The sequence below is a fragment of the Ovis aries genome, chromosome X, assembly GCF_016772045.2.
Source record: "Ovis aries strain OAR_USU_Benz2616 breed Rambouillet chromosome X, ARS-UI_Ramb_v3.0, whole genome shotgun sequence".
Lineage (NCBI taxonomy): Eukaryota > Metazoa > Chordata > Mammalia > Artiodactyla > Bovidae > Ovis > Ovis aries.
The window spans coordinates 118996261-119009577 of record NC_056080.1 but is presented as its reverse complement, the minus strand read 5'-3'; the positions used below and the strand labels follow the sequence as shown (position 1 = coordinate 119009577).

Sequence of the window (13317 nt, the reverse complement as noted above, 5' to 3'; positions counted from 1 at the left end):
GTTGTCCTTTCACATATCACTCGCAGTCAGCGACAGAAGTCGTCCCCACAGCTGAAATGTGGGGCCTCACATTCAGGCCCCACACCTGAATGGGCCTTCAGATCCCATTCTCAGAAGCTTTATCTCTCCTGCCAGTCGGAGGACTGTGGCTGGTTTTCTCCATGAGACCTATTCTGTATTAAACAGGAAAACACAAACAAGCACAAATGCCACTGCCCAGAACAGAGAAAATTCTTTGAATGCTTCCTGTTACAATAGTGGCCACCACAGAGGAGTGTTCTTCAGTTTATGAAAACTTTTTTCTGAGTCCAAGAGTGTGGTAATCTGTGAGGTTTTCATCCTGACTTTGCCTTTCCACCCTTTGCATATCATCCTGGGATGGTATGGGCATCTACGTCTGTTGTTTCCCAATGCCACCACCAAGGGGCGCTGGAGATGAAACAGTTCTGTCTTGGGATGTACCACCGAAGTGTAAAGGTGGGACCACCCACTCTGGAAGGTGCCATTGGGAGAGTGCCTGTGACAACACAGAGGGTCCCCTGACACCGCGTCGGGCATCGACCACACTTCCCAGCGGAGGCACTCAGGGCGCCACTGGGTCCAACGGCATTCGCTCCACTCCATCTTCCCGCCGCATTTGAACTCGAGTGCACACCGATATTAAGCTGCAATTTTTTTGTCTCTTTTTCAACTCCACCCCTTCTTTTCTACATGGTCACATCCAAGGTGGGATTGGCTACATAGCGAGAGATTGCAGGAATTAGCTCTTCCGGGGCGCGAGTACACGCGGAAGTCCGGCTACTCCCGCCCTCCTTCGTCTCCTGCTCAGTTCCCATTGGCTGCCTGTCTTAGACCGGCACTGAGGTCGCGGAGCTGGAACTCTGGGCGAGAGGCGTGTGTATACCAGTGCGCCTGCGTTCGCTTGCGCAGCTTTTCAGAGAGCAATTTTCCTTCGAGTTTTACCGCTTTTCTGGAAGCGGTTGAATCGCTGCCTTGGGAGTGGCGAGGTTCGGCAAGGCTGTGCAGGCTGACGGTGTTTCAGTGTTACTTAGCTCTCACTCAGTCTGGATCATATGGCAACGCGAGAGTCGCACAGATGCGTGCAATTCATGACCAGGGAAAGGTCTCTGCGCTTGTTTCGTGTCTCTCCCTGGAGAGTAACCTGTGTCAGGGAGCTTGGGGTTGTGTATGGCTACATATGACATCACAGATGCTGTTTAGGGTACATTTGATCTCTCTGAGCCATTGGCCAGGATCGTGGGTGATGGGATATTTGATCTGAGTGGATTTTGCGAGCCATGGTCCAAATCCTCTAGGATGTGTGTGCCTGTATGCCGGGATGTGCATTTTTGGAGCTTTCGGGCATTTGAGTCCCTGGGTGTGAGATCTCTGTGTAGGCGTCTGCTCCCCAGAATGTGAGATCTCTGAGCTTTTGATTCTGGGTCCCAGGTTGTGATGTCTCTGAGCTGCTTTGAGGAGAGGTTTGTCTTAAGGTGTAAGCTATCAGCTGCTTGGGGTCTGTGCACAGGGTGCAGGATTTCCATTTGTCTGGGGACTTTATCTTCAGGTTGTATGATGTTCTTGAGTTACTCAAAGTTCTGTCTTTATGCTTAGGGGTTTCTGTATTAGGTTAGTAAGTGTCCGGAGTGGTTCAGAAGTCAGTCTCCGTGATGTGAAGTATCTGTGCAATTCTCATTTGTTTCTGTCTTGAAGACCTTGGTCTGTTGAAGGCTCTTTGTCGCAGTGTGTTTGGTCTCTGTCGTGTTTGAGGGTCTGAGACTCGAGTTGTGAGCTCTCTGTCTGATAGTCAGTGACCCGTTTTTGTTGTCTCTAAGTATCTACCTGAACTGTTTGGAGTCGTTGTGTTAGAAATAAAGCCTCTTGCGTTCTTGGCTGTGAGGTCTCTGTCCAGGAACTGAGGATTTGGAAGCAGGCAGATATGATTCTGAAGCCTGGAAGCTGACATGCCGACTGTGTGTTGTTGAGCGTGTCACTCGTCTCCTGGAATCTCAGTATGTATGATAATTAATACAGTGGGGCCAGTGTCCGTCTTGGAGGGCACCTGTGTATGTTAGCAATGTTGTGTAAAGGGCCTGGCTCCCGACTGTCCTTGAGCAAATGTTTCTGAGCACCTGCCATATACCAGAGCCCTAATTCGAGGAGTTTGTGACAGGACAAAACGGACCAAGTCTCTCATTTCATAGACCTGGTAGTCAGTAAGTAAATCAAGGGTGGCAGGCACTATGAAGAAAGATAATGCTAGATCAGGGGAAAGGGTGTGTGGAGGTATGATATTATTTTATTCAAGATAATGAGGGAAAGTCTCCCTGAAAGATGGCAATTAAGCAGAGATGTGGAGGAAGTGAGTGAGCAGGCCGTGGGCTTACCTAGGGGAAGAGCATTCCAGGCAGAAGGAACAATAAATGCAAGAGTCCTGGCAGGGAAATCTACTTGACATGCTTCTGAATGTCAAGGAGTCCTGTGATGCTCTGGGTTTGGCATGTTTCAACGGGTTAGCACTCATTGAAAAGGGTCTGGTGCTGCTGTCTCTGTTTCTTCCACCATTTGTGGTCAGCCGCATTTCACAGATGAAAGACTCAAGGCTCCAACGTGTGCCCTGCACCTTCTCTCCTACCTACACCTGAAATTAGGAGTGAAACCTTCTGGTCCGTGATGAGAGACAGAGAGCTTGAGTATACCAGCTTCAGGGATGATAGCATCCATGCTGAATGTCAGTCAACCAGCGGATATCAGTTATAATGTGGGAACCGTGCCTCATAATATTGCTACTCTTGATGGAGGGCAGGACTTAAGAAGGAGAAAGCAACTGGGCCAAAGGAGGGAGGCAGGAAGGGGAAGCTGGAGGACATTGAGAAAATTAAAAACCAATGGCTTCAGCAGGTTGCTTGGATTTGGCCCATTTTACCTTGAGTAACTGATTGTATTAGAATATAGTCGCCTTTTCTCTGTCTGTACCCATTTTTTTCCCTCCCTTTCTCTTTTGTGCCAGGAATACCACCTGGGCATGGAGCTTTCTGCAAATTTTTCAACTACAAGCTCGGTTTTTCAATAGATTATCTATTTCTTTTTGGCTGAACTTAGTTCCTTTCACCGAACTTGCCAGATGTCATTATGTAGAATCATTCACAGAATCCTTCTAATTTCTGTGGGATCTGAAATCTATTTTACTTCCAACATTGGTAAGTGTTTTCTTTAGTTATCTTGGTTTTTTCTGGTCTATATGAGTAGAAGTTTATGAATTTGTTTTGATCTTTTGAAAGAGACAGCTTTGGGTTTTGTTGATCATCTCCATTTTTTTTTCTCATATCTGTTCTGATTGTTATTTCCCTTATTTTGCTGACAGTCTTGCTACTAAAGGGGTTTAATAAAGTCCCTGAGGGTTTTCCAAGCATAGTGAAAAACGACAGATTCTAGGGCACTGTTGTAGCTGTACTAAGTGAGGTTCCCTGAGTGCAGATCATGAAATCTGCAATTTTTTTTTTCAGAATTCCTGAGTTCTGATTGACATGGACAACTTGTCTCGGCTCTACCAGAGCAGAGGAATGGTCTTATTTTGCCTCCTGCCAGGCTCTGTCTCCATTGGGAACATGTATAGGTGAGTTGTCTGATTGACATAGTAGTGTTGTTATCGACTCCGTGGCATCAGAAAGAGACACGCGGCACTCAAAGATGCAGAATAGCCAGGTTTATTCAGCACCGGGGTGGGCTCAGCAGAGTTGCCTCCAAAGACTGAGTGCCCTGGCTTTGTTCTGGGTATCTTTTATACACCATAAATTTCCCACTCAAACAGCTCAGATCCCTCCCTTCCCCAGGTAGCCCTAGTTCCTGAGGAGAGGAGGTAACCAGCAAGCAACAGATCAGATGTGGAAGCGGTGATTGATGAGCAGCAGCTGTTAACACAAGATGAAGGGAAAGCAAAAGGTTGTTACTTTAATTGGGGGCTTTGATCTGGTTTCTATCTCATTCCCCCCTTGTGATATTTAGCGTGCACCTGCAGCTGTCAGAGAACATCATCAGATGAACTGGCTGGTAACCCTTTAAAAGCTACAACTAGGTGGCTGTTCTCCATTCGACAACTGTTTCTACGAATGAACCCTGTTACGTTTTTGATTAGGACGGGTATAAAGCAGGGAATAAGCAGACATCAGTGAGTATGACTATGACAATCCCAATTATTGTCTTAACCAGAAACATTGTCTGAACCAGAACATGGGCAATCTTCCCGATATGTCTGTCACAACTTTTCCATTGTCACCTATTTGGATGCAACAGTTTGGTAGAATTTCCCACAAGCTGTTCAATTCCTCCACTGTTCAATTTTGATAGATGGCAGTCCTCATGCTGTGCTAACAGTTCCAACACGGTTACGATTTCATTAGTTATAATGTCAAGTACTGCCTGCAGTCGTATTATTCAGTTGAGCATGTAAATGGGTGTCCTGTATCCCCAACTCCCGTCTTGTGCCTATGTGGCTGAACCATAATATTGGATTTTCTGTTGAGGGGGCTACTCATCTTTGCTCCAGTTTTGTTTTCCCCTTAGCTCGAGGAATCATTTTTCTCTGTGTCTCAGGTTGTCGCATATTGGGAACACCAGCATGTCCCCTGGTGAGTCGGGTAAGAGGAAGAGACCTGACTGAATTATTCCTATGGTGCAGGTTCCTCTACATCTGGATGGGAACCGTGAGTAGGCCCTTCTCCTGCAAATCCAAAAAGCCCCTTCTTGGGGCTGCCGTAAGTCTGGATTTGTGGAGTAATGATGCTTCCAGTATGGGCTAATGCCTGGGATTGCAAGAAAGGGATTAGTATCAGGTTGATTTCCTGTACAGTTTTGCTCTAGAATCCCAGAAGTGGAGTTGAAGGGATTGAAAATGTGAATTCCATTCCCTCTTTTGTGGGGAGCCCAATACCAGGTTGTGGCCCCTGGCCTCCACATAAGTTTCTTACAGGTATCATTATAGACCAAGGCTCTTCTGCATTTTGTTTCTCTGACCGGCTTAGGCATTCTTTGCCTACTGTTTCCTTGGTCAGGGTCCACCTCTGAATAGGACCCCCTGCCCGCCTGCTAGTTGTTCAATTCCATTGAAATAGCAGAAAGACATCCAATGCAGTACACTTCCAGGGCAATGTTTTACACATCAGAGTTCCTCCACAAACCCAGCAGCTACTGACATTTAATTTCAGGGCCGCCACCTCGGCTAGATAAAAGGATTATTTCCAATAGTGGGCATCTTATCTTTGAGGGAGGCTCGAAGTTGGTTGTACAGTCCAGAGGACCCCATCTTTGGACCTGATGCCAATGGGTCTGGCTTGGTTACTTGGGCTTTTAACCATTTGACCACCTCTTGGGCTGGTTCCTTCCTAGCCTGGTCTTGCCTGCCACACACCCCCTCCCTCATCTGACATCCCAAAATGAGTCTGTCGAGTCCAGCAGGACATCTGTCTTGGGGTGCCATACCACATTAGGCCATACACACTGTGAGCTCTAATTTTCCCTCCCAGTAATGCTTCCCTTCCCTAGTCCATGGGAAACCTGAACTATAACATGCGGTTGGTTTGTATGTGTAGTCAGTGAACCCTTGGGCCCATTTACCCTCATAGTAGAAAGACTCCATACATTCAGAACAATCATCCTGACTCTCAGGTGAGGAGGGGATTTTACAACTTAAGAGAACTGTAAGGCAAAAATACACTGTTTTCATACTTAAGTTGATCACAGTAGGAAGAGACTCCAAAAAACAAGAACTATGAAGAAGTAGGCAAAGCAGAGAGAGAGTTTTTGGATACAAGTCCACTCTGGAGTAGAGAGTAAATTCCAAATAAGATGAATACGGGGAGTCCCAGACCAATGAATAACCAATACCTCTGCCTTTTCTCAGTCCTATTGGTTCCTTAAGCTTCAGCTGTGCTTTTATTGATGAGCTTCCAGTGTGGCCAGAGTGGGGCTTTGGGGGTAGTTATTACCTTCTCCGCACAGGTCAGGCACAGGGGTTCCTCCAGACTAAGGGTCGTTTCCCACTTCTCTTGGCTATCAGTCAGACTTGCAGGTTTGACTCTGGAGTAATGGATCCAAGCGTCTGTTCCTGGCACCTTGAGATCAGTGGGGTAGTTAAGTTTAAAGAATAGGGCCCTTTCCACATGGGTTTTAAAGGAGTTTTTTTATAATCTTTTACCCATACTCGGTCCCCTGGTTGGCGAGGATGCACTGTTATGCCTAAGGAAATGGGTATTCTATCAATTATCCATGTATGTATTTGACAGATTGTGTGTCGTAACCCTTGTAGCTGCCTATGTAAGTCCAAGTTCCCCAGTTCTCTGGTGTCTCCCCTTAAGTTGACTAGCGAGGGTGGTCGTCCATACAGGATTTCAAATGGTGAAAACCCTATCCCTGCCCAGGGCAAACTCCTTACTTTTAAGAGGGCTGCAGGCAACATGCCTAGCCAAGATAAGCTGGTCTCCTTGCATAGTTTTGGTAGGGTTTGCTTGAGGATTTGATTTACACCTTCCACTTTCCCTGAGCTCTGGGGATGGTAGGCAGTATGCAGTTTCCACAGGGTTTTCAAAGCCTTTGCCACCTGTTGTTCTGCATCAGTTACAAATGCTGATGTCCGACCCTATGGTCACAGGCATTCCATATCTGGGGACAATGTCTTTCAGGAGTGCGTTGGTTACTTGTCTTTCTTTTTCAATTCAGGTAAGAAAGGCTTCCACCTAGCCTGAAAAGGTGCAGATAAAAACTACAAGGTATCTAAATCCTTGATTTGGAGTGATTTCAGTGAAACCTGCTTCTATATGCTCAAAGGGGGATAGTCCACAATGCTGTGTCCCTGCCGACCTACTAGGCCCCTGGCGAGCATTATTTTGTAAACAGATTACACATCACTGGGAGACAGAAGAACAGAGTGCGGGGAGGTGAGCAACGAGGTAGTATGGGCCTAGCAAAGTCTCTAAGGCAGTCTTGCCCATATGGGTCACTTCATGTTGCTGATGCAATAGCTTGTAGGCAAGTTGTGCTGGAACATAGACTTGTGGTCTTGTGTGAGCCAACATCACATCTTGGCCTTGGTTCCCTCTTCTATTTTTATCCATTTTTCCTCCTCGGGAGAGGACCTGGGGGCAGCTGGTATCTCCAGGGCTAGCAGGATTTTAGATTTTTCCTGAGGCTGTGGGCAGCCTCCTTGGTGGCTGCATCAGCGTGACAGTTCCCTTTGGCTACTGGGTCACCTCCCTTCTGCTGACCTTTGCAGCGGACAACTGCCACTTCCTTTGGTTCCCATACTACTTCCAGAAGTTTCAGGATTTCGACTGGGGTTTTGAACCCTTTCCCTCCTGCTGTAAGGAGTCCTCTTTCCTTGTATAAGGCTCCGTGGACATGTAGAGTAGCAAAAGCATACCGAAGTCTGTATAGGTATTGACTTGCTGCTCTCAGCTGAGTTCCAGGGCCCTGATTAATGCCCATAACTCCACTCTCTTCACTGACCATCCTTGAGGAAGCACCTCTCCTTCTTCCACTTCAGAGTCAGACACTACAGCATACCCAGCCATCTTCTTTCTGTTTTCCATGTAGCTGCTAGCATCAGTATATAGGACCAAGTCTGGGTTGTGGAGTGGCTTGTCAGTCAGATCTGGTCTATTAGAAAATGCTTCATCTAGTAATTCCAAGCAATCGTGTTCCAAGGGCCCTGCTTCTTTTGGTAGAAAGATAGCTGGTTTTAGAGTTCATACAACTTGCAGTTTTACCTTGGATGTTCTCATAGTAACCTTGATACTGAGTCATCCGTGCATGTGTGAGCCAGTGGTGGCCTCTGCTATCCATCAGGGTTACAACTGAGATTGAGGTTTTGCCCCAACATTAATTTGTCAGCCTCGCTCACTAGCAAGGTAGTGGCTGCTGCTGCTTGGAGGTAGGGTGGCCATCTATTTAGACAAGTAGACCACTGGCCTTTGCTAAGGCCTGAATTTTTGGGTTAAGACTCCCAAGGCCATTTTGTACTTTTCATGACCATAGAGATTGAGCTCTCTGGTTCCATTGGGAAGCTCTGGGGCTGAGGCATCGGAGACTTTGGCCTTAATTGTTTGAAATGCCGCCCCTTGGCTTCTTTCAGGGCCTCATATAGGGGTCTGGCCAGGTCTGAACATCCAGGGATCCGTATCGTGCAGAATCCTGCTGCTCCCAGGAGCTCGTGGACCTTCTGGCGAGTGGTAGGGGGAGGGTTAGCACAAACGGCTTGTTTCCTTTCAGTTCCTGGCCTTTGCTGGCTCCAGATGATGTTAAAACCTGGATATTTGACTTATCTTTTACAGATTTGTGCATTTTTCTCTGATACCCGGTACCCAGCTTCCATTAACAAGGAGACGAGGGCCTTTGTTCCTTCTAGTCATCGAGCCTGTGTTGTGCTCAGTGACCTAGTTCAGCAGGACACAGTCTAACTCCTGTCCGGGAAATTTCACGAAGTCAGTGACCAAAGCTCCACTGAAGAGAGTAGGGGAGTTTTCAAAACCCTGAGGAGGCCTCGTCCAAGAGAGTTGTTCCTTGTTTCCCATGTGTAGGTTTTCCCATTCAGGGGCAAATAGTGGTTGACTGACAGGTGCAAGCTGGAGGCAGAAGAAGGCATCTTTCAAGTGCGAGCAAGTAAACAATTCAGCTGTGGAAGGGATCACTCCTAGCAGGGTGTAGGGTTTAGGCACTGCCGGGAGCAGAGTAACTGTTGCCTCGTTTACAGCTCCTAAGTTCTGAACCGGATGGTAGTCATGTGTCCCTGGCTTCTTCACAGGTAGTAGTGGGATGTTCCAGGGTGACTGGCATTTCATCAGAAGGCTGTATTGGAGTAGTCTGTCTAAATGAGCCTGGATTCCCAGCCGCCCGGATACTGTTGTAGTTTTACAGGCTGCACTCCTGGTTTCAGATCCATCAGGATGGGACCAAGGGGTTTTGCCAGGCCCAGAGCATTTTCCTCGGCTGAAACTGGTGGGTGCTCATTCTCTAATTCTGGAGGAATGGTCCCTTCTCTTGGAAGGGAGGAATACAAGCACCATTCTTCTTCTCACTTTATAGCAAGAGTCATAATCAAGGAGGAGGGTGGGCCTGCTAGCTTTAGGAGAGGTTACCCATTAGCAGAAAAGGAAATCTGGGCCCCCATCTTAGCAAGCAGGTCTCTTCCCATCAAGGGACTGGGCAATTAGGCAAGGGGAGGAACCCGTGCTCTACCTCATGGCCCACCAGTCGGCATTGTCAAGGACTGCAAAATGGCCTGCAGGTCTGGGTGCCTGTGGGTCTGGGCGCCTATGCCCCCGATGATGTGAGTTTCTTTTCCTGATAAGGGGCCTATCTCCTGGGTGACCACAGAATGCTCAAAACCTGTGTCCACCATAAAGTCCATTGAATGGCCCCCTATTTGAATTCTGACCATGGGCTCTCAGGGACCCAGTTGGAGAGAGTCCAGTCTCCTCTAGTTGGATTCTGCTTCAGCTAGCCCGATCAGATTAGTGCCGGGTGGCTTGGGTTGATACCGGCTCGGTGGGCCTGCTGCTTTGGTTTTCTTCTCAGGGCAACTGGGGCACTCATTTTTCCAGTGTCTCTTTTCCTTGCAGTAGGCACACTAATCATGGCTGAGCGGAATTGTTCTTTTCAGATCTTGACCCCTTGCCTTAAGGTGTGGTCCCACCGGGGACGCACCTTTGACAGGGCAGCTGCCAAGGGTGTGACTTTTTGCTTCATCCACTTTTTTCTGTTTAGTTGTGATTGACAAAGACTTTGTTGGCAAAGCAGTTCTCTGGCATTTTTACCTGCAAACCTTCTAACTTCTGTAAATTTTTTTTTTTTTCAGATGTCCGATTGGGCCTGTCCCTCAAAGGCTGAATTTATCATCCGTTGGTTTTCAGTGATTTCAAGATCAAAAGGGGTGAAAACCCAGAAGGCCTCTCGTAGCCTTTTGCAGAAATCATCCAAGCTTTCATCTGGTTCATGTAGCACCTCAGTGGTCTTAGCTATGTTAGCAGGATTCTTTTACCCCCTGTAGGAGAGAGGGCCTGTGGATATCTCTCCAACTGCTTTCCTCCCACGTCTGTATTGAGGTGCCAGCAAGTCTCTTCCTCTGGGAAGTTCTCCCAAGCCCAGTTTTCCACATCTAATTTGCTGCCTGGGGCATTGGTCTTGAGCCATTTTCTAGCCTTTGTCATGACTCATCCCCATTCCTCTGTATTGAATAGGGTGAGGAGATGCTGCAGGCAGTCTCCCCAGGTGGGGCAGTGGGTCTGGAAGATGGATTCTAAGAGACCAATCACCACTTGGGGCTTTTCATAGTATGAGGGGTGTGCTGTTTCCAGTTAAGGAGATCAGTCATGGAAAAAGGCTGGTAGTCAAAAACGGGGCAACAGAGCAGAAACTGTGAGCTTGTGTATGTCTCTTGATGTAATTGTAGATTTGTGGAACCACTGTCCGGAGATGTCACTGGCCATCCTTTCCTGGTTCCTGTTTTGGACAGGGGCGCCACAGACATACACTGACCAGGCTCCCCGAGCCTGTGGATGCCTCGTGCCTCCTCTTCTTGTTGTTCCTAGTCTCATGTTCTGTCACCTTCCTCTCTGTGTCTGATGTGAGCCAGGCACATGCACACACACAGAAAGACACGCAAACACAGGCGACATAAGCATACCTGTGTAAACACACACGAGGAAGGCACAGAGACACAAACAGGGAACACAGGTGTTCCAGTAGCTGAGGACGCCTGTGTCCAGCAATATGGGAGATGGTGTCAGTAGGCGCCGTGTCCTGCCCTTTTGGGATCCCTGTCCATTTCTTCCCCCAGCTGTTCAGTATTATCACCAGCCAGCCTTAAGTCGTTTCTGGCTTTATAGTGGTGGTGAGAGGCCAATCGGTGGATGTGGAAATTCACAGAAGACCCCAAAGTCAGCACAAGAGTACCAAGGGACAGTGGAGAGAAACCCATTCCAACTGGTGGGGCTTTCCAGGAGGAAGGTTGGGACTTAAGGGCCCAGGGGAATCTCAAACTCAGTGAGCAGCAGGAGGCCTGGGGGTGGCTCAACCTGGGGAAAGATGATTCTGACAAAGGTACTTGATTCATCCTCTCTCTCAGAATCACCTAGGATTCTCATCTTATAATCACAGCTTCTTCCAGTGAGGCTGGACACATGAAGTCCCTAAGCCTCCAGTCTCAGCTTGTCACTTGCTACCAGTATGACCCAAATCCAGGCTCCACATCCAGCCTGCGTGAACCCGAGCATCCCCATTTGGGAAAGGAGAGTGTCCCAGCCTCTACATGGCTGTCCCTTCAGGGCCCACCTTTGATCCCCTCACAACCTGTGTTTCTGTCAGTAACCTCTCATGGCAGGATCTACCCCCCTGGGAAGTACTGCAGGAGGTTGAGCCACACGTCTTCACTGATTACCTGCTGGCAACACGAACAAGGTCAGCATGGGGCTCACCAGGACTCAAACCCTTCATGAACAGTGAAGAACTCCAACACGAATCACCAATTCCTCAGAGGCCCAGAGCAACCCCATCTCAGCAATCCTGTTTGATCCTGGGCTGTTGTGATCCAACAACCAGTTGAGGAAGTTGAGGCTGCTGGTTTCCAGCCTGCAGCTTGGAGCTCCCGGTTTATAAACCCAGAACCAGTGGACTGGAGTGGAATAATACGGCATGTATCCTGGAGGAAGACAGGGGAGGCAGGGAAGGATCGTGCAGGAGGAGCATCCACTCCCTTCCCCACCCACCCACACCACGCTGGGAGGCAGGTTGTACCAGTGATGTCAAGGTAGTACTCCTTAACGATGACTGTGTTCCTGAAGTAGGGTTTGCTCCGAAAGGCAACTTAGCAGCGTGCAGCAGGACCAGGGATGCCTCAGTTCCTGCACCTGCCAGGACCAGGAGGAGGGGAAATGTGCAAGTTTCTAGGGTCCATAGCTTGCCTGCAGGGCAGGCATCAACAGCTTCTGCTTCTCCACTCCAAGTACTCACACCACATAAGATGATCCCCCACTTCCCTGCCCAGCTCCCCTACCCACCTGTCCTCATTCTCCCTCACTGACCTTCAAATGGATCACGTAGCTAAGCAAGACTTCATCTTGTTCACTGATCATGATGGGTAGTTGGCGGTTGTTCACAATCCGCTGCAGGTCAAGGAGCCAGTCATGCCACATGCTGGGCCAGGTAGAGCCACAAGCAACAGGGCTAGTTTGGGAAGGAACAAGTGAGAGGGTAAGAGGCAGGAAGGCTAGGGGCCCCGAATGGAGGAAATAGGCTGCAAGTGTCAGACATTTTTATCTCTCTCTCAAGCGGCAGGAGGAAACAAACTACACGTATCAGATTTTTTTTTTCCCCTTCTCTATACAAAATTAAAAGGAAGCTGCTTTTAAAATTCTGTGTTGCCGTGATGACACCTGGTTCCACCTGGACTTAACTTTTCTCAAACCTTGAGCCAACCAATGCATTTTTCTGATGGAAATTTTTTCTTAATCTATGCTAATGAACTATTTATTTACCCTAGACTCTGTCATTCTTCAAGTCCATTCCACCTAAGACTCAGAACAGACAATGCCTCAACAAACCAGTATGGTTTACTCATACAATTGTTCTCCTAATCTATCTTATTAAGACTATGTATTTGCTTGGAAACCTGCCTTTCTTCAAGATTCCTGTCAATCCTTTTATGGCCCAGGATGACTCACCTTGAGCCAATGTTATCTCAAGATACATGTTGTGGATGAGGGGCTTGGTGCCCCTCTTTGAGTGTGGAGACATTTCCTTTCTCCAATTAGCAGCCTGCTAGTGGGTATATAACTTCCTGCTAAAGACTAGCCAGGGGCGGGGGGGGGCACTCTTTAGCTCCCTTTATGATGTCTATGTCAGAATCTTTCTCTGTCTCTTTTATACTTTAATAGAACTTGATTACACAAAAGCTCTAAGTGATCAAACTTTGTCACTGGCCCCAGATTGAATTCCTCTCCTCCCCAGGCCAAGAATCCCAGTATCTTTCACGGCTCAGCAACAGCCTTTCACAGGGACACTGGAACAGACATCTGCAAGCACTCTGGGCACTCACGCTTGCCTGCCCGCCACCGATGTCCCCAGCCAGTGTCATAACATCAAACATGCCCACGGCTGTTGGTCTCCTTTCGTCTTCAGCGTCTGAAGTTGTCTGCATTTGCCAAAGGAGAGTCTGATTCTGACCACTTCTGACCTCTGACGGGCTGGTGTGTGTTGAGTAGTGGCATGTCTGCTTAAAACGTCAGGAACTGCAGTCCCTTTGACACACCTTGTCTGGGGGCAAGCGTG

General features: G+C 48.1%; 1 long non-coding RNA gene across 7 annotated transcripts; it reads left to right on the top strand.

Moving 5' to 3' along the window:
- The first annotated feature begins 905 nt into the window (after nt 1–905).
- Nucleotides 906–12940, top strand: LOC132658860 (uncharacterized). Of its 7 annotated transcripts, none has more exons than XR_009598951.1 (5): nt 906–1123; nt 3011–3200; nt 3507–3616; nt 4006–4168; nt 4594–12940. It is a non-coding gene; the product is annotated as an uncharacterized LOC132658860 (long non-coding RNA). The 7 variants fall into 7 exon arrangements; XR_009598954.1 differs by having other exon boundaries at nt 906–2012; XR_009598952.1 differs by having other exon boundaries at nt 4006–12940.
- The last annotated feature ends 377 nt before the right edge of the window (nt 12941–13317 follow it).